At 43.9% G+C, this 22,175-nt stretch overlaps 1 long non-coding RNA gene across 1 annotated transcript; it reads right to left on the bottom strand.

Moving 5' to 3' along the window:
- Positions 1–3,448: 3,448 nt before the first annotated feature.
- Positions 3,449–10,412, bottom strand: LOC306834252. The gene is made up of 3 exons (XR_013780462.1): positions 10,173–10,412; positions 4,898–5,044; positions 3,449–4,804 (listed from the first exon to the last, which is right to left on the bottom strand). It is a non-coding gene; the product is annotated as an uncharacterized lncRNA (long non-coding RNA).
- Between the last annotated feature and the right edge of the window lie 11,763 nt (positions 10,413–22,175).

Below are 22,175 nucleotides of genomic sequence, written 5' to 3' on the forward strand. Positions count from 1 at the left end.
GTCTAACAAATGTCTCTATTCTGGGGTCCATCATGTGCAAATGCTCTGCCACAGCCAAAATGACTTGAATCATGACAAACTGTAAAACAAATTCACCTGCGTATGCCAAAACAATGACTGCAGTTGAAACACATTGCCAATGTAGGAAACGTGGCGTGAATGAAGGAAATGTTCAAGTGCTGCAAATGAAAGGAAGTTGCTGCAGGTGAAGGAAGAGAGTGATGTTGGCGTTAACAATTGGAGATTTAAAGGTATGGTATAAAGCTGCCTGCTAATGTTTACATCAAAATATCGAACCGAGCCGCCATGACAGACACGAAATGTTTCCCCAGATGTTACTTCAAAGATTGTTTCTACACAGTAAAAGGAGCGGCTTTAGCCTTTGTGTAGTCCAGTTATCAGCAGGAAACCAAAAACTGCATTAGTGGGTGATGAGTGAACGTAGTGTGTAACGTTTGCAATTAGTTGCAATTTGCTTTTATTGTGTCGTAACTAGGGTCAGGGTTGGGTTATATTTTATACCGTTTAGTTTCACGTGGATTTGAGGAAAGCTTTAAATAAATCTGTTGCAAAGACAGCCACGTGTGTCTACTGTGCTCAGAGGGAACTATATAGTGTTTAAGTAAGAACTGTGTCTTTGATTATATAAAACTATATTATTATGTAAGTTTATATTGATAAACACTCTCAATCACTCGATGATCGATCCAACAAGGACCAACGGCCGACGGTCTCCTTGGTGTGTCAGGACCTTTATTTGATGGACTAAAGCAGTGCATGATGGGTTATAGGCTGTTGTACCGGAGATCTGATCTCGGATCAGTAAAGTGACATCAGAGAAGTAACGTGGACACAGGACCATCCAGCTCGACAGTTAGCGACACTAAATATAACAGATAAGATTTACAGTAGCATCTGTAACTTGACTGAACACACAGTGACCAGAAAACATCAGAATATCTGAAATCAGTGACCGTCCTCTGATCTAATCCATCCTCCCTCCTCTTCACCTTATGATCCAGTAATACCTGACAACACACACACACACACACACACACACACACTGGGTTAAGCAGAGACAGTAGTAAAAGTGACACCAGCTCAGAGTTGTTAAAGAAATTAGTTAATCTGCAGGCAGGGGTCACTCAGTCACCTGTGATGAAGCGAGAAGACGCTGAAAACAAAGAGGCCGCCGACGGATTAGTGTGTGTCAGCTGTCATGGTATAGAGGGCCGAATGTGTTTGTGTGTGTGTGTGTGTGTGTGTGTGTGTGTGTGTGTGTGTTCAAACAGTGCTAAGCTAACAACTGTATGTTAGCTAAGAGAAGCAAATATTAGCTTTACAGACACTTTAACTGAGGTGATGCTGTTTCTTTCAGAGTAGCTCTAAAATCATTCATATTTAATGTAGGTCGGGATGTGCTGATCTGAAGTTGAGAGATGACAACATAACGTAACGTAATAAGGTTCTAAGAGAGCCAGTATCCTAGGGTACCTTAAAATAGACACTTAAATGGTACTGCATGGTCCCTTAATAGACTTCCAGCAGGATGTAACAATGTCTGTAACAAATACTCAAAGGCTGCCTCCGATCAAATGCTTTAACGTCCCCATGTTTTCTTTTCCCCAGTCTCTCTCCAAACCCCCCAATGATGAGAAAAGTCCATCCTCTCCGTCTTCTGCCTGCTCCACTTTTCAGAAAATGTGTGCTCAAACAGGCCGTTTGGAGATGTTCCCTTCATGACATCACAAAGGGTAGTAGCCCCTCCCCCAGGTGGGTGACACTCCCACAGCTAGGTGTTTGTTCTGCCCTCTGAGTCTGCCTTCTCACCGTAAACAATAGGACATGGAGCCAGAAAGCACCCGAGCCCTTCCAGAGAGGGGGCGTGGTCAGACACAGCTCATTTACATATTTAAAGCTACAGACACAGAAACAGCCTGTTCTGAGCAGGGCTGAAATAGAGGGGTTTATAGACATGATCAAATACAGGATCAAAGTGGATTTACAACAACACACTTCACACACATGTTGAAGAGGAGCTCTGACACTGATTCACACATTCACTGATTGAAGAAGAAGAGAATATGTGACCTTTAAAACATAAACACACTTAAAAAACCACACATGAGATCAAGCTATTGTAATGCATAGAAACCTGTTTCTGTTCAGGTGATCGTGTTATTCATATTAGCTTTTGTTCTGAGTAAAACCTCACTTAGCATGGTCAATAGCGTTAGCTTCAGGTCTGCATAAAAAGTTACAGCTGTGTTATTCATATCATGGGACATGCTCTTCCTCTGTCTGCACATTACACTGATTAAGAAACCATCAATTATAGAACTAATAATTTGTCAAAAACATTGTTTACTCCATACAATATACATTGATTTGCAAATATAGCTCAGATAAAAAAAATCCCCACTAATTAGTCTAATATCTCTTTATATGCATTTGTTGTGTATTTATTTCATTCTTAAAAACAGGCATTATGTTTTAATTCTTTAGTTCTTCAGGCACATCTGGACAGGTGACAGGTGTTCATGTGACCTGCCAGACAGACCCACTAATGAGGGGTAAGCTCAGCACAAGATCATTGGTGTGTTGACAAACATTTTCAGATGTGATGTCATACATTATGTTTATATTTTGACATAATAATACATATCTGCTTTTATTGTTCGAAGGTTTGCAGAAACCTCCTGTGAAGAGGACTCTACGGAGCCTGAGGAGGAAGAAGATGACCGTGTGGAAGGCAGCTCAATGGGACACCACATGTGATCCTGCTGTCACAGACTTCAGTGGCTCAGCTGATGTAACATGAGTAACTTTACTGATGTTATCTAAAAACATAACTATATTACATTTCTTTTAATGATTATGTTTTTTACATTTCTTTATAGATTGAACTCTTCTGGTTCTGTTCATATTGTTTCTGAAAATCTCCTCCTTCAGCTCTTTGAAGTGTGTGTCAGCTGTTTTCTTATTTCCAGACATCAGCAATGTGTTTTCATCCAACAATAAAATGTACATTGATTTGTGTGATTTCAGTCTTTTATTTCAAACATATTACAGTCAGAAGGGTGAAGCAGAGTAATGGATATGGAACTGTAATTCTTTGAGATTTCTTTATTCATCAGAGTTAAAAATACTAATTTTCAGTCAGCACAACTTCCTGGTGTATTAGCTGTAGAGGTCCATAGTCTATATATACACTGCTCAAAGAAATAAAGTGAACACTTAGTAAGTCCAAGTCAGTCGCACATCTGTGAAATCAAAGTGTCCACTGAGGAAGCAGCACTGACTGACCATCAGTTTCACATGCTGTTGTGTAAGTGAAACAGACAACAGATGGAAATTATAGGCGATTAGCAAGACCCCCCAATAAAGGAGTGGTTCTGCAGGTGCTGACCCCAGACCTCGTCTCAGTTCTGATGCTGAGGGTGAGACATCACAGGAATTTTCCCATGCCTTAATGTGTTTGATGGACAGGGTTGTAACTAACTCTCCTCATGGAGAAGGGGTTAGTAACCCTCACCCTACCATCTCCTGTGTTTTGCTGCGTGATCAATTTGTTGAACATGTGAATGATTGTTCCCTCCACAGGCAACTAAAGCAGTTTGTCCGATGTCAACCCACTGCCACTTTGCTTGAAGTCCGTAGCGAGGCCATAAGGTGGGAGCAGAGTGAATGACAACTCTGTCCCATTAACTGCAGGTTTCCAGTTTGCACTGGTGGGAGGTCCTCATTCAGGGTCAGGTAACCTAGATTCAAGATGTGAATTGAATGAGTTTAAGGAAATGTTGAAAAGCCAACAGAAACAGTTAAACCAACTTAGCAGTAGCCTCATTGCCATCCAGAATGCCCCTGCACCCTCTTTCAGTAAGAGCAAGCAGGCCATCATTTACCGCAGGTGTCAAACACCTGGTCATTTTAGAAGGGAGTACGATGGTGAGAGAGTAAGGCCATCCGTCCCTCCAGCTTCCTGTGTTCAGGTGGAGGCCTTGTTGGTTTAGAGCCAGGATCAGAAAACTCCTCCCCTATACCAGAGTTAATGGCAGCCTGTCCTCAGGTCACTGTGTTAATGGGAGGGGCTGAGGTTCCATGTTCGGTTGACACAGGCTCAATGGCGTCCACCATAACTGAACTTTGAGCCTCGGGGAGAGGAGAAGCTTCGGTCTTGTCACTGGCTGCAGTTGAGTGCTACTAACTGGCTGGAGATTCTGTATGTTGGTCACCTGGAGCTTGATGTTGAACTTTGTGATAAGGTAATCACTAAGCGTGGGGTGTTGGTCTTTAAAGACCCCCTTGGTTCTTTATCTTCTTCTCCTGGTATCCTTAGCATGAACATTATCTAAACATTGCTCTGCTCTTTTTCATTTGCCCTCTGTGTTACAGGCCCCCAGCCAACTCCAACAAACACTACAACAGAGTCACCAGGACAGAGTAAGAACAAGTCCAGGTCCCTGGTGGCACCATGAGGCTGGTAGCAGCAACCAGGTCCCAGCACCACACGGGTAATGAGGCCTTGTTTGACCCCCTGAGTGCAGGGTTACCGGCTGGTTTACTGGCATCACCAGCTCTGGTCCAACTAACCAGGGGTACAGTCGACATTCCCATAGTCAATGTGGGGGTCAATGATGTTGTGCTTTACCCTTGCACTGTGCTGGGTACTTTGAGCCAAGTCCATGTAAAGAGTCTACCCACAGGTGTCACTGAGATCGAGGGACTTACCTCAGCTACTGTGTCTTCCCAGTCAGTTAGTAGCTGAGTGCAGGAGAACCTTAAAGCTGCTGACTCGTCCCCCCTGTCAGAGCAGGATCAGTATCAGGTTAGGTCTTTATTACAGAAACACTGTAGTGTGTTTTCAGCTCATGATGGACACTTAGGCTGCACTGACCTGATTTCACATGATGAGACACCGGTACATTAGAGGTATAAACGTATTCCCCCCTCAGACTGTGACGCTGTTAAAGCCCATATTCACCAGCTTCTTGAGATGCAGGAAATCAGGGAAAGCAGCAGCCCCTCTGCCTCACCGATAGTCCTGGTCAAAAAGAAAGATGGCACTCTTCGACAGTGTGTGGACTACAGATTGCTAAACAGCAAGACACAGAAGGATGCGTTTCCCCTGCCGAGAAACGAAGAGTCTCTGGATGCACTCTCTGGTTGGTTGTCCACACTGGCTCCTTTTGTACTTCCTTTGGCCTGTTTGAGTGGAACAGAATGCCCTTTGGCCCTTGCAATGCCCGAGTACCTTTCAAGGACTGATGGAGCGGATATTTGGGGCTCAGCATTGCCAGTCCTTGTTGTTATATCTCGATGACGTCGTTGTGTTTTCTTCCACTGTAGACCAACATATGGAGCGTTTGGATGCCGTGCTGGGGAGGCTGAAACAGGAGAATCTCAAGGCAAAGTTGGAAACGTGCTGCTTCTTCAAGGAGGAGGTGGATTACTTGTAATACACAACAGTTTGCTGTTTGCTGTGAGTTGACGAGTGGTGAGTAAAGTGAACTCCCTGGAAACACAACCTCAGACGTTAGGCTGCCTCCCCTCTGCTGCCACCACTCAATCATACCTCCCATTGTGCTGCTTTTAATTACATTTTGATGGGAACTGTTTGTAGAATAAAATAAATTATATTGTAATAAAACTGTTGTACATGTTCCTAAATTGATTGATTTGCCTCATAAACACAATAACTGAAACCCCTCTCTTCACAGATATACTACTAGTCTTTTATTCTGGAACCACGTCTCTGTCTTCATTCGGTTGTTGAACCTGTGCTGCCTTTATGTGATGAAGGTGTCTGTATATTTCCTGAGGTGAAATTCTCCAGGTGGCGTTGTCAAGTATTTTTGGTTATTATACACCATGCTTTAGAATCACTTTACCACGAAAGGTTAGACTCTTTTATGAGACATCATAAGGTTGATATATTTATCTGTTTGTGAACCAGAGACAGATGTTTAGAGGGACCCTGGGACAGATGAAAATAGATCATAAACAGAACCCAGTCACAGACACTGTGTAATACGTTAGAATGGCTTATAGATGACACTGAGTTCTGAAATGAGGCTTTATAGAAACTTTACTGTTTGTGTGGCCTTCTGAAAAAGTGTTGCATCACACTCAAGCATGTTGTGTATGATGTGTTATGTGTGTTATGATGACACTTGGATTTTTGTATAATACCATGTGCAGTATTTTCTTGTGTTTTTTCGTCCTCTCACAGAAACGAGTGAAGGTCACTGCTTTGTGAGCGCCCCGACACGTTTTACTGATTAATTTAGTTGAACACGTCGGTTTTATAGTTCTCTATTAAAGCAGCTTTTGGCTCATTAAACATTAACTGCACGGGGATACAAGTACACAGCGAGACAAACATCGCAACTACCTGAAAAAGGGATTCTCATCCATGTGTGCTATTTTTATGAACTTCTGTTCCTGGGGGTCTGCACCGTTAATCCCAACCAGCTTTTCAACGTATGTTTGACTTCATGTTGCCAGATGTGTTTGTGCTGCACGCTGAGGAGAAAGAGTGTCATAAACGACTGTGGGGAAGAGAAAGTGAGGGAGGGGTTTCAGATAAAAGCTGGGAAGGCGCTCTGACTGCAGTTTCATGAGAGATATTTCTGTGGGATTTCTGCACTAATTACCCTCCCCAACATCAGCTCGGACCGCCACAGAGTCTCTCCCCCATTGCTTCATCAAAAGCTCCAAAAGCCCGCAAGAATGTAGGACTGCATCCCACTGGCCATCAGCACGCCTGCTGAGAGAGCACGAGAGGATGTGACTTAACGGAGAGCTTTCTGCAGCAGGTCAGCTGCAGCACAGTCGGATTTATTAAACAGGATTTACCTGCCTGTTTTCACAGGCCGATCAGTGATGGTGACTTTAGTTCATGGATCACATAGTTCAGTGTCTCTCACAGAGAAGTGGATGCACTTTGTCCTCGACCTTCCAATCATGAAACATAAACACATGGTGACTCACTCACTATCAGTACTATCTTCACCTGAACAAAGAAATGCACGACTCAGTAAATGTGAGGCATGTCTGATGACACTGCTCCACGACAGAGTTAAGTCCTGCTCTGTCATGGAGGAGTTAAGTAGTCAGCTGTGCACTTCCATGAAAAATCAGAGTCCTCCTGCTCAAGTTGTGCAACCATCAGCAACAAAGGCGCTGTGGGACTGTTATTTTGGATGTGCCTGGGAAACACAAAGAGCACTGTGAGCAGGCCGGCCTCCTTTAAGCCTCACTTCGATAGAGACGCTGCCAAAGCTGCAATGAAAAGCTGGTTTGCCTCTTCCTCTGAACAACAAAGCCTCCAAGGTCTCCTCTCCATCCCAGAGCGGCCTTTTATGAAAAGGTAATATGCTTTGAACGCTGCATGGACCTGTTTGGCTCAGGCTCTAATGCTTTTATTATTTAGACTGTGAGCTGTTGGGAGCGAGAGCCAATGAGAAAACTCTGCTTCACACAGACTTACAAAGTTTCATTAAAGTGCATTAAAGCGTCATTACAGCTCCAACCTCCTGAGGAAGCACAAACACAGAGCTCAGACATAGAATATAACGTTAGAGCTCAGACATAGAATATCATGTTAGAGCTCAGACATAGAATATAACGTTAGAGCTCAGACATAGAATATCATGTTAGAGACAGACATAGAATATAACGTTAGAGCTCAGACATAGAATATCATGTTAGAGCTCAGACATAGAATATAACGTTAGAGCTCAGACATAGAATATCATGTTAGAGCTCAGACATAGAATATAACGTTAGAGCTCAGACATAGAATATCATGTTAGAGCTCAGACATAGAATATCATGTTAGAGTTCAGACATAGAATATCACGTTAGAGCTCAAACATAGAATATCACGTTAGAGCTCAAACATAGAATATCACGTTAGAGCTCAAACATAGAATATCATGTTAGAGCTCAAACATAGAATATCACGTTAGAGCTCAAACATAGAATATCACGTTAGAGCTCAAACATAGAATATCACATTAGAGCTCAGACATAGAATATCATGTTAGAGTTCAGACATAGAATATCACGTTAGAGCTCAGCCATAGAATATCATGTTAGAGCTCAGACATAGAATATCATGTTAGAGCTCAGACATAGAATATCATGTTAGAGCTCAGACATAGAATATCATGTTAGAGCTCAGCCATAGAATATCATGTTAGAGCTCAGACATAGAATATCATGTTAGAGTGCAGACATAGAATATCACGTTAGAGCTCAATGCAGCAGTTGGATCGATCTGGTGATTGATTTTAAAATGGGTTTCTGTCACTTCAGGGAAAACAGGCATCTTAATATATGTGGAAGCTGCTTCAGTCAGAACAGGACACTCATTTAACTCTGGGGACTTCGTATGTGGCGCTCGGTGGTAATCATGGAAGAACCGAGATTTCAGGAAGTTGAAGTCTCAAATCAACAGATTGGTTCACACTGCACTTAAAGTGATGGGAGTGAGGGAGCACTCTCCAAACAGTATTATATAGTAACAGGAAACTGTACTTAGCCAAGAACATAGCTGCAGACCCCTCTCATGTCTTGAATTCAGAGTATGAATTGCTACTCTCAGGCAGGCGTTAGAGTTCCAGTTAAAAAAAAGAAAAGATATTTGAACAGGTATACATTTTCATTTATCCCATTATCCATTTCTCTGTTGAACTCAGGCCATAAGTAGAGGTCTCTGTTCCTGTATGTATGTATGCATGTATGCATGTATGTATGTATGTATGTATGTATGTATGTATGTATGTATGTATGTATGTATGTAGGTATGTAGGTATGTAGGTATGTATGTATGTATGTAGGTATGTATGTATGTAGGTATGTATGTATGTAGGTATGTATGTATGCATGCATGCATGCATGCATGTATGTATGTAGTATGTATGTATGTATGTATGTATGTATGTATGTATGTAGTATGTATGTAGGTATGTATGTATGTATGTAGGTATGTAGGTATCTAGGTAGGTAGGTATGTATGTAGGTATGTATGTATGTAGGTATGTATGTATGTAGGTATGTAGGTATGTATGTAGGTATGTATGTAGGTAGGTACGTAGGTATGTATGTATGTGTGCATGCATGTATGTATGTATGTATGTATGTATGTATGTATGTATGTATGTATGTATGTATGTATGTGTATGTATGTATGCATGTATGTATGTATGTGTGTATGTATGTAGGTAGGTATGTATGCATGTATGTATGTGTGTATGTATGTAGGTAGGTAGGTATATATGTATGTATGTTGGTAGGTAAGTATGTATGTATGTATGTAGGTATGTATGTATGTAGGTATGTAGGTATGTATGTAGTATGTATGTAGGTATGTATGTAGGTAGGTTGGTATATATGTATGTATGTATGTATGTATGTAGGTATGTATTTATGTATGTATGTATGTATGTATATAGGTATGTATGTATGTATGTATGTATGTATGTATGTATGTATGTAGGTAGGTAGGTAGGTAGGTAGGTAGGTAGGTAGGTAGGTAGGTAGGTATGTATGTATGTATGTATGTATGTATGTATGTGTTATGCAACAGCCTGTACGTCCAAGGCAGATTTCCTTCGGGACTAAATAAAGTAATCTTAAATCTTGAATGTTACGAATAACTTTGCTGTCTTTATTCAATCTGTGTGCAGGTCGTTATCAAAACAAACTGATAGTTAGTAAAGATCGTTTAAATCTCCAACATTAGACTGATCTTAAGGAGAGTAATTCTCATCTCATAATATTATGACTCAATGTTAAGTATAATTTTAATCTGCATCTTGTTGTAGGACTGTAATGTAATCTAACATTATGTGGCCCTCATATACAGTTGTAACTTTGAATGTTTGAATACTGAAATATTATTGTTGCTTTTACATCCATTGTTAGAAAAACTACATCTGCAGCTGCTCCAGTCCTGCAGAGTCTGGACAGAGCTTCTGCTGGAGGCTGCAGGTTCTGGAACAGCGTCTTCTCTCAGACCATCACAATAAAATGATCCCTTCATCCCTCCTCAAACCCACAACCTGATGACCTCACTGCACTGTTAACAAGACAATATGACATCCCACAAAGGGATTTCACACATAGCTTTTGTTCTTATATCTGCTCCTTACGTTGTAGCTTACCTTATGAAAATACCTGATGCTGCTGCTTTTATTCTGCACTACGAGCCGACGCAACCAGAATCTGTTCTTATCTGCTCGAACAGAAAAGAACGTCTTCAAACAGCAGCCTCGCCGACGAACCTGAGGCTAAGAGGAACAAAGGTAACGTGACATGTATGAGACACTTTGTCCTCACATGCCCTGCTGCACACACACACACACACACACACACACACACACACACACATGCTAACACACACACAAACACACATGCTAACACCCACACCCACACACACACACACACAAACACACATGCTAACACCCACACCCACACACACACACACACACGCTAACACCCACACACACATGCTAACACACACCCACACACACACAGTGTTTAAAATAAAATCTAAACTCTTCTCACTGCTGAACCACACTTTATTGGTACACAGCTAACAGGGCCACTGCCAGCTAGTACTCCCACATAGGAGTGTGTGTGTGTGCCTGTGCCTGTGTGTGTGCGTGTGTTTCTATAAGAGGTAGTTGAAAAGGCAGGAAGCAGGCAAACACTGCTGTTTCCAATTAGCATGCCAGTCTGAGAGTCATGTTGGGGCGGGACGACTTTACAAGCAGCCACTCTTCATGAGCGGGCGAGAGACACTCACTGTGCAGGAGAGAGAGAGAGCAGCTCCATGTTTTCTATCGTTAAGTTTTTTTTCTGAGAGATTCAGAACCTGAACGTAGTGATAAATGTTTATGACAAAGTGTGATCTCTTGTGTGTGTGTGTGTGAGTGTGTGTTTGTGTGTGTGTGAGTGTCTGTGTCTATGTGTGTTTCTGTGTGTATGTGTGTGTGTGTTTGTGTGTGTGAGTGTGTGTTTGTGTGTGTGAGTGTGTGTTTGTGTGTGTGTGAGTGTGTGTTTGTGTGTGTGTGAGTGTCTATGTGTGTTTCTGTGTGTGTATGTGGGTGTGTGTTTGTGTGTGTGAGTGTGTGTTTGTGTGTGTGTGAGTGTGTGTTTGTGTGTGTGTGAGTGTCTGTGTCTATGTGTGTTTCTATGTGTGTATGTGTGTGTGTATTTGTGTGTGTATGTAGCTGTTTGTGCGTGTGTATGTGTGTGTGTGTGTGTGTATGTGCGTGTGTGTTTGTGTGTGTATGTAGGTGTTTGTGCGTGTGTATGTGTGTGTGTTTGTGTGTGTGTGTGTGTATGTGCATGTGTGTGTGTGCGTGTGTGTGTGTTGCGGGTGTCAGAGTCACACTGCAGATTGATGCTAACAGTGTCATGCTAATCACAGCGTTAGTCACTGTGCAGGAATTTCCTCAAAGAAATCGTTAAACAAAAATCTACACTTTATCACAGTTTGGCACATTGAGCTGGAATAAACACACACACACACACACACACACACACACACACACACACACACACACACAAACGTCTTTAATGGTTGAAAGATGTTATTTTTCTGGTTGTGTTTTGAGCAGCTAAATGATCATCATGTTTCACTAATTAGTCATTTGTTATTTGGATTCTTTAAAGCTCAGTGAACACAGAAGTCCATGCTGCCTGTTAGTGTTTGACACATATCGTCCTCATCCTCCAGAAACCACTAAAAACACCATAAACATAGAAAATGAAAGACACAAAGAAGAGATGACGGCCTCATTAGAGCAGCAACTCCAACTGTGAATGAACTTGGATGTTTGAATGCAGTCTGATGGTTGTTGAAAGGAAACTCAGAAATACCTGATTTAACCACCAGGGGAACCTCTGGCCCCAGAGCTGCTCCTTCACAATAAGACATAGAAATAGGCTCAGGGTAAGGTAAATTCTGTGTGAAACGTGTGTTCCTGCTGTGCAGAAAACATTGTGTCCCATATTGTCTGTTATCGTGCCTACAGGCCAGGTATTTGTTTGTTTGTTCGTTTTTATTGCTTCAGCTCATACAGAGGCAGATAACACAAACCTGGATGTGATTTGATACTCGGGGAACACTTCCTCCTGAGGCCGAGGACACAGGACAACATCAGGATCTCCAGAGTCCCATCTGTCTCTGCTCAGAGGAGACAATCCTGCAGTCTGAGAGGAGGAAATGAGCACACAGGAAATACTCACTGTACCTTTAAGGAGCCTCAGGTGTACTTTTTAAATGTAAACACACACACACACACACACACACACACACACACTGTATGTTAAGTCATATACGGTCACCACGTGTTCAATAGGTGGATGTTTTTTGATCCCACTTGGGTCATACATGAGGTTGAACACTGAGTGCAGACAAACAGGTTTGTTGTCAAAAGGAACTTCTTTCACGGTGTTGCAGTGGTGAGACGGCGCCGAGCTGTGCGGCGTTGGCTGGCTGCTTGCAGTCTTTGTTGGTAGTGAGGCTGAATGGAAGGTGTGTTGATTGCAGATCCAGTGCATGTGAGCAGAGCAAGGAGGAAAACAAAACACACCAAGCACTCGCCATGCACACGGATGTCATGAAGCAGGCACTGTGACAACTTCAAAATGAGACATTCTCCTTATTTGAATGAACTGTTTTGAAAAGTCACCAGAGAGCTGAATATTAAGAACACCTCTCTTTCTTGAGTTGTGTTGAGACATTACGCTAATCTGTGCACTGTTTCACCTAAAATACATTTCATGCACAAGTTTTTGTCACTGCCAACAAACGAGATTCTCAAACTCAAACTGAGTCTGACGGAGAACACAGAGTAAACAGTCATTGTCTGTTCTTTAGATAATCACTGTTTACAGCTAGACCACACAGACACACACACACCTACACACTCACAAAATACACTTACACACACACTCACACAAATATGCACACACACTTAACCGCGCACACAGACACAACCACACTTAGTGGGTCCACGTCAGCTGGAGTGGTCACACTGACTCTCATTGGGACTTGTTGTCGTCTCTCAGTGAAGGTATCAGGAGCACGTGTCAGTCTCAACTCTTCACCTTTCTTTATACACAGCTGGATGTCAACTCTGTCAGACTGACATCTGATGTTCATGTATGAACTGAACCGCTCACTCTTTGAATCCACAGAGTGTGTCTCACATAGGACGAGTATAAAAGAGGAGGAACCTGCATCGATACGATAAAGCTGCTAAAGTCAGTCCACAGGCTGTGCTCTATGTGAAAGTCTACTCTAGTGTTCAGGATAATCAATGTAGTGAGCTAGCTAAACTCTGAACACTCTCTCATGCCGAGGTCATACCTCAATGCCTGTTGCCATGGTAACTGTTTCAGATAAGGCGATCACAGAGCCATGAATTCATGTTGTGAAATCACTGATTGACCAATCATCACAACCGATGTCACGACGTTGAAAGAAAAGGAGCGAGACGAGACAACGCGGAGAGAAGACAGTTGGTGGCGTCGTCGTCTCTGAATCGTTAGGTCGAGGATTCGATCCCCGTCTCTGGCGAGCAACATGTCTGATGTGTTCTCGGGCAAGACAGTTGAGCCCTCCTCCAACCAGCTGAGGAGCGCCTGCCAGGTGCCGCTCCCTCCCCCTGAGCGTAAACACCTACCTCGCCTTCAGGGATCATTAACGTGAATCTTCTTCTAATAATCAGCCCGGAGCGCCTGTGTCTCTGCAGCCTCAGCACGATTCACATCGTCAGCTTCACTGTCAGCTGTTACATTTGAACACACCGTGTCGTCGACATCACTGCACAGGGAGTGTGAGTGTGACACACACACACACACACACACACCCTCTGATGCCACATGGTGTGTGTTCTCTCAGGGCTCAGCTCCTCCTCGGGTTCACAGAGTGTAAAGAACTGACTGATGATTGGTTCGTCTTTCAGAAGGAACATGACTCCTTAACGCGACATTGTCACAACAAACACACAACGACTACACAACAAGTACACATCGGCAGCTTCAGCAGGCAGAACCTACATGTAACACATCCTACACGCTGGCTCCATCCCGGGGCCGGCTCTGTTTAACATCTACATGCTCCCACGAGCTCCCATTATAAATACCAATAAAACATTATTATTACCAATACATATTACAATGTCACCAGGTGACCATGTAGCACTGGCTAAATGCATCGAGCAAATCAATCAGCAGACCAACAAAAATGTTCTCCAATGAAAGAAAGGAGGAGCGAGTGGGCACAAGCTTCAGTCAGACTGAAAACCACAGAGTCTGCATGTGGTGATGGACTCAGACCTATAAAGCAAGACAATCACATTAGGGGACCTAGCAGAACCTGGGAAGACTAGTCCATACTTTTGTCTTCAGTCGGGTTGATGACTGTAGAGGGGGGTTGGTACGGATCACCATGTGACCGCGCCCTTACAGTGTCTTTACAGGTCAGCCTATAAAACATCAGTCAGACTACTGCAGCTGATCCAGAACGCTGCTGCTAGAGTCCTCGCCAAAACCAAGAACCAGGATCACATCAGTCCAGTTCTGAGGTCTTTACACTGGCTGCCAGTCTGTCAGAGAATAGATTTTAAAATCCTGCTGCTGGTTTATAAAGTGCTTCGTGGTTTAGAGCCAAAATACAGCGTTCAGCTTCTATGCTCTGTATATCTGGAACAAACAGGTCAGCTGAACCTCTCAGCTCTTTAATATCCAGGCTGAAGACTCAAACAACATAATCATGTATGTAAGAACATAGTTTGTTTCACTGATATTTAACGTTTCTATCTGAAGTCTGAACTCTGGGCTCGGATCATCTCGCCCTGCTTGCAGCGGTCCGGTTTGGTTCAGTACAGTTTGGTATCATGTTTGCGTTTCCACAGCCAAACAAAGACCAATGATGCCAAGCATGGTCAGCATCTCACACAAAATAAAACAGCTTGGAAAAAGACTCATCAAATCCAACGGATATTTAAACGTGTTGTCCTTTATTACTGTGGTTACACGGCCCGAGTGGTATCGACCAATCAGCAGCCTCTGCAGTACTCAGAGGAAACCGTAGGTGTCGGGAATCCACTGTGATGACGTCCTGACTTTCAAACTTCAATGAAGTCATTTCTGCTTGACACTGATAAAGACACAGTTGAACCCTGGTGAGAAACACACAATGATTTACCTGAAACACATTTTGTTTGACACCAGCATCTCTGCCTGCAGTCACATGATCCTCCTGCATGCCTTTTCTCTGGTCTTCCTCCCACAGTCCAAAGGAGAAAAGGACCTCAGTAAAGACACAGAGGTCTGAGGAACTGTGAATCAAATGGTATTCATTCATTCATTCATCACACACACACACACACACACAGAGGAAGCAGACTTTAAGGGATAAACGGTGGATCACAGTAAACTCACTCTGTGTTGGTTTGACTCTGAAACATCCTCTAGTCTGTGATCAGTTTAACTGTGTGTGTGTGTGTGTGTGTGTGTGTGTGTGTGTGTGTGTGTGTGTGTGTGTGTGTTCGTGGTGATGTTGGATGACACAGCAGAGCGTCGTGGTCCTGGTGAGCAGGAAATGTTTGCGAGCTGCTTCAACATTCCTGTGACTTCAGAGCGTTGAGAGTAAATCCAGCTCAAACAGCAGCGTGAGTGTTTCCTGTGGTGCTTCAGTGACGATGAAAGGCCTGAAGGTCACAGCCGATAAGCTCCCGCCGCCGCCGCCATGTACCGGCTGCACAGCAGACTAATAGTTTTCACTATCTTCTAAATGAAGCAGAAAAAATGTGCAGCAGATTTCATGTCCGCCTCTTTAAACTGCAACAACTCTGAGCTTCATAAAATCACCTCCCTGCTGCTTCCGGACATCGTGACTGAACGCTGTTGGCTCCATTCAGCCACCGTTTCCTTCTGGAAAATTCCAGCGTGCCACAGAGCAACAAGAAAACCAAGAACAACAAGAGCAACAACAAGAGCAGCTCAATGGAGTCTCCACACGTGTGTGATGTCACAGAGCTGACAGCTTGGCACCGTCAGAACACACGTTTCCTCTAAATGTCTGACTCCGTGGTCAGAACGTCTCTCTGTGGACAGAACGCCACTCCGTGGACGCTCTGTGGACAGAACGCCGCTCTGTGGACAGAACGTCTCTCTGTGGTCAGAACGCCGCTCTGTGGACAGAACGCCACTCCGTGGACGCTCTGTGGACAGAACGCCACTCCGTGGACGCTCTGTGGACAGAACGCCACTCCGTGGACGCTCTGTGGTCAGAACGCCGCCCTGTAGACAGAACGTCTCTCCGTGGTCAGAACCCATCATTCAAACTTTCTGCTTCACCTGAAATGTGTTTGGCTTTAGTGAAATGTTGTTAAACTTGAAGCTCCCATATTTGTCTTGTTCTGGTTTTAGATGCTCTGTAGGGTTTTTAGGAGTCTTTGTTTAAAGGACAGAATATGAGACCTTTAAGGGCCACGGCATGAGACACCCCCTCCTCTCTGAGGGTTCTGGGTTGGGAGGGAGAAACAGTGACTTCAGACTCTTAAGAAAACCTTCTATGAGATGTTTGTACATGTCTGATCAGTTGTATCTGTTGAGTGTGAAAGCTCATGTCTCTCTCTGACTGACAGTCTCTCTCTCCCTCTCTCTGTCCCTTTATTGCTCTGCTGATCCCACAGGATATCACAGAATGAACCGAGGAAACAGTCCCTCTGTCAGACAGCTGCTGGTGGAAACAGACTTGCTGTGGCTGTAAACACTGAGCTGAACTTTCTACCTTACTTTGTTGGGTTAAATTTGTCTGTTTGACTCATCATTTCAATAAACATCAATTCAGTCTGTTTACCTGCTGCAGACGTTACAGCCTGTTTACCTGCTGCAGATGTTACAGCCTGTTTACCTGCTGCAGACGTTACAGCCTGTTTACCTGCAGACGTTACAGTCTGTTTACCTGCTGCAGACGTTACAGCCTGTTTACCTGCTGCAGACGTTACAGTCTGTTTACCTGCTGCAGACATTACAGCCTGTTTACCTGCTGCAGACGTTACAGCCTGTTTACCTGCTGCAGACGTTACAGCCTGTTTACCTGCTGCAGACGTTACAGTCTGTTTACCTGCTGCAGACGTTACAGCCTGTTTACCTGCTGCAGACGTTACAGCCTGTTTACCTGCTGCAGACGTTACAGCCTGTTTACCTGCTGCAGGTCACAGCAGCCGCAGGTTTTGGTGCAAAAGGAAAAAAAAAAAGAGAGAGAGAGAGAGAGAGAGAGAGAGAGAGAGAGAGAGAGAGAGAGAGAGAGAGAGAGAGAGAGAGAGAGAGAGAGAGAGAGAGAGAGAGGGAGAGAGAGAGAGAGAGAGAGAGAGAGAGAGAGAGGGGGCGATCATTTGTTGACTGTGCAGCACATACACTTTGGATAAAGTTAATTAAATGTCCCCCTCATTAAGCCTCCCACTAGTATCATGTTTGCTCATGATGAGACCACATTAGAGCTTTGAAAAGAGCACACGTCATTAACCCTTTAGACTGAGTCAGACAGAAGACGATCTCTGCGTGTCGAACCTCTGAGGATGAAATCCTGTGGTCCTCTCCACTCTCACCACAGGACTCCATCACACTGAGTGACATGTCAGGAAAGCTTTCATCACAGGCTCACTGTGCAGATGAGTAAAGACGTGGTTTCTAATGAAATGTTTCCATCACACCCAGATGATCTAGTGTCTTCATCAACTCATCACAGAGTGAGCTTTAAACTGAAGTATGTGAATCCGTCCTTCGTCCTCGTCGCTCCGGGACAACTGGAAACACGAGACTTGAATATGTACAAAGATAACAAACAATCACACAATAACTCCATGGTCTCTGTCATAATGAGCCCTCACAGGAAGGCAGGGATGGAATTCAGGCCCCGAGCCAACAAACCAGAGCTTAGGGATCGTAAGATGGTGTCACAGTTTGATCCTGATCCAGAAAGTTCTCTGTTACGAAACTCAACTGTGTGAGGCAGAGTTCACACTACAAGATCATCCAGACAATCTGACCTTGACTTGATCCTGATGCACTCCTTCGTCTCCTCCACACCTGGATCACTAAACGCTTAAAAACGTTTAAACGCTTCAGAACCTTTCCATAGAGTTCATCATTTAAACAACATCCATCAGTGGTGTCCAAACTTTTGTGCCTGTGGGCTGAAATTGTTGTTAGAATCGCTCGCAGGTTTTATTTCTTTAAAACAACAATGTGAGGAACCTTTTTTTATTTTGACCTCTTTAAAAATAATGTAAATACACAATCAGTAATTAGAGAGAGAAACTATTGTCTTCTCCTTCTTTTTGCAAAAATTATTAGGATATGTAGAAACCCTTTCTTAAAAGAACATCTTCTTTTTGTTCATGTTTTTTATTGGATTTTCTCAGAAGCAAGCCTGTGATGTGGTTAATTTTTTTTTTACTTTCTGGATTTAACTCAGGTTGTTATTATTATTTTCTAAAATGTTTTATTGAAGTTGTGTTTTTTAACTCAGGTTATTAAATGGTTAAACAAACAGTTGGCTTGTTTGTAAAAATGATGCAAAGGTTCATTTTCATAGTTTGTTTTTTTAAATGTGGAAAATAGTCTCAGTAATAGTTTAATGAATATTGTTCAGCTGTCGCAAATATGAAAAAGAAAAATAACAAAATATCTGAATGAGGCCTTGGGCCAAAATCCTCAGATCCTTCGACTGAAGATCCTTCGACTGAAGTGGCCTGGGGACCATTTGTGGCCCCCGGGGCTTCAATCCATGGGAGCGTATATATATGGAAGCGTCAGGATCTGTGAAATGGAGGCCAGATAAGTCCTGGAGACGCTCCTGTGTGTTTCATGCTTCAGTGTAAAGCTGATTCACATTTCTTCTTTTTGCTGCTTTAATAACCTGAGAACTCTCTGACACACACCTTCTCACCAGATCTGACAGTCTAATGACTTATTTCACAACACAAACAATCACGTTCTTCAGTCCAATCACAGCCAAGGCTGCAGGAAAACACAGCTCCACACAGCTACACACAGCTCCACACAGCTACACACAGCTACACACAGCTACACACAGCTACACACAGCTACACACAACACTAACCCCGAGGGAGAAGATGGAAGATCTGCATGTTTCCACCACACATTGCAGGATATGAGGCCTGTTTATATATAAACTGTGTGTGTGTGTGTGTGTGTGTGTGTGTGTGTGTGTGTGTGTGTGTGTGTGTGTGTGTGTGTGTTTGTGTGTGTGTGTGTGTGGAAGCCTGTGTTCCCCTTCACACAGTTCCCATGGTGAGAAGTTCCTGTCGTCCCACAGTGTGACACACACACACACGCACACACGCACACACACATTGCAGATGTGTTAGACTTCACTTTCTTTTTATTTAGTTGTTTCTTCGTCACAGCTGGTGTGTGTGTGTGTGTGTGTGTGTGTGTGTGTGTGTGTGTGTGCTTTGTTCGTGTGTGTTTGTCCATCGTTAGAAGAACCCACGGTCCTCCTTCCTGAGCGTCTGAAGATGAAACTCCCTCTGCTGGTTGATAATAAAACTACACATCAGATGTGTGAGACACTCGATGACCTACGTTGAGTGACACTGAAGGATCAAAGATGAGTCCCACACGACAGAGGTCCGAGGAAGGGGCCGAAGGTTTGGATGATTATAAGAACAGACTGGACAACCTGAAGGCGTCGCTACGTTTATCAGTCTAAACAGATGATTTACAATATTAAACTCTTTGTAATCTTTCCAAGACATAACAGGTGGAGGGAGAACAACAAAGTTCCCGGCACTGAGTCCTGCGGGACACCAAGATAAAGGAGTAGGACATGGACTCACTCAGAGGGACAGTGAAGGTCCTGTCAGTTACATCTGAACAGAACCAGTACCTGATATTCACAAGTAGTCCTGTAGGGTCCTCATGAGGGGATGGAGGTCGACTCAGGTCAAGGAGAACATACATGAACATATCACGGGAGACCTTCAGTGGAGCTGTCTCAGTGGAATGACATGTCAAGAACTTAAAAAGTCCTCCCATTATCAGATCTGAAGTTTGGTGAATTAACAGCATCCTGATGCAGACGAGTCAAAAGTGGACCTTTGTCAGGTTTGAAGCTCTTAAATCACCTCTGACCCGTCTGCTTGTCCTCTGGACCCATTTGTCGGATCACGTCTTCCCTAACCTTCAGAAGTTGATGCCACCCTGGTCATCGATATCTTCGTCTCCTGGATGACTCCTGAGCAGAGTCACAACATGTGGACACAGCAGACCTTGGACTCATTCAATGGAACCATTTGTTCCCTTGTGTTCTGCCCTGAACCACAAACAGATTCTGAATGACACATTTCAAAAAGATGAATAAAGATCATCATCGTATATGTTTGTGTTATCAGTGCCAGTTCCTCTGAACTCTTTGTTGGTTTGTGTGATGATGAATGTAAAACATGGACGACACATCTGTCTCTCATCTCCTCACGGACAGAACCACGGTGAAGACCACGCCCCCTCAGGACGCTCGCTGACATGACATGTGATACAGCACATTGACTGGTTCTCCTGTCACTTGTCTTCCTGTCTTTAGTGGCTTCTGTTGAGGTGTTGAGAGCTAGCATGTATATGAAAACATCGACTGTTGCTCTTTTCTTGTTTATATGAAATAACAGTCTAAATCGTTGAGTTGAATGACTCACACACTGATAGTGACAGGAGAAGAGGCTGCTGCTGTTCCTCTGCATCAAAGTACGCTCTGTGATCACTGAGTGTGCTCGTGAATCACAAGCAGCTGCAGTCATGAGGCCAAACGTCTGTAATCTTCTGATTCTTACAGCCTGACAGAATCAAGAGAAACAGTCTCGAGCTAACAGGCGTAAACATTGATGAAAATGAAAGCAGAAATCATCAGCACTGATGAAGAGGGTGAGCTGTGTTATCTGTGGATCAGTGTGTGCACAACATGAACTCAGGCTGCAGTGAGGAGCGAGCACACGAGAGAAAGAGAGCTTCACCGCTGGATTATAAAGACCCTGAACCTGAGAGACCAGGGACCAGGGACCTGCAGGGACCCAAACAGGGTGTGTGTGGGTACACAGTGAGTGTGTGTGTGTGTGTGTGTACAGAGAGAGAGAGAGGTGTGGCTGATCAGAGATCAACAAGCAGGTAAGTGATCAGTTGGTGATTATGTGACTCATCGTGAACACAGTGTGTTGAGAGAGAGCATGAAGGCTTGTCACCGTTGCCTTGACAACACCTTTGCGCATGAGGCCCCAGGTGACCCGTTTAATGGGGCTCCAAACATTTGAAGTTCACTATGAGGGAGCGGTGGTGTCGGCCGTGCAGCTGACCCAGATTCATCAGCACGTGTTTGGCTCTCAATCAGCCAGCTGCAGGACGTTTCTGAAGCACATGCGGGCTGAGAGCAGCTCTTTGAAACATAAGACAAGAGTTATTGAACAGGAAAGGAGTTTTTCTGCTCGGTGTACTCTGGACTGTCACTCCTGATGAGGTCAGAGCTGTGACAGCGGAGAGGGCTGTGCAGCTGGTGAGAGAAACAGAAAGCAGCTGAGAGGATGTGAGGAGGGAGACGAGCTGAGTCAGATGTCTGATGACTGTTTGTGCTCAGTGTCAGCATCAAAACATCACCCTTTGAAAGCGACGTGCACCCTGATGCTCTCCAGCTCAGAGCGAGTGTGGGACTCTTTCATGTCAACATGAACACTCAGGAACCATCCACTCATGTTTGTGTGTCACTCACATCCTGCTTGTAGTTTGTTCTGATTGCTGTGAACACTCCACTCCTGCACACAAACATTTACCCATGTGACTGGAAACACACAGAGCAGAGAGCTGCTCTCTCTCTGTGTGTGTGTGTGTGTGTGTGTGTGTGTGTGTGTGTGTGTGTGTGTGTGTGTGTGTGTGTGTGTGTGTGTGTGTGTGTGTGTGTGTGTGTGTGTGTGTGTGTGTGTGTGTGTGCATGCTCACAGCTCACAGTGCTCACACAGCATTAAGATAAGTGTGGTGGTCCCTGTGTGAGCCCCATGGCATCAATGATCAAATGCACCCCTCATGCAGCCTCCATCTTTGGCAGGGCAGCCTCATCAAGTGAGCAGCAAAAGGTC

The sequence above is a fragment of the Symphodus melops genome (genome assembly GCF_947650265.1).
Source record: "Symphodus melops genome assembly, chromosome: 1".
NCBI classification, from domain to species: domain Eukaryota; kingdom Metazoa; phylum Chordata; class Actinopteri; order Labriformes; family Labridae; genus Symphodus; species Symphodus melops.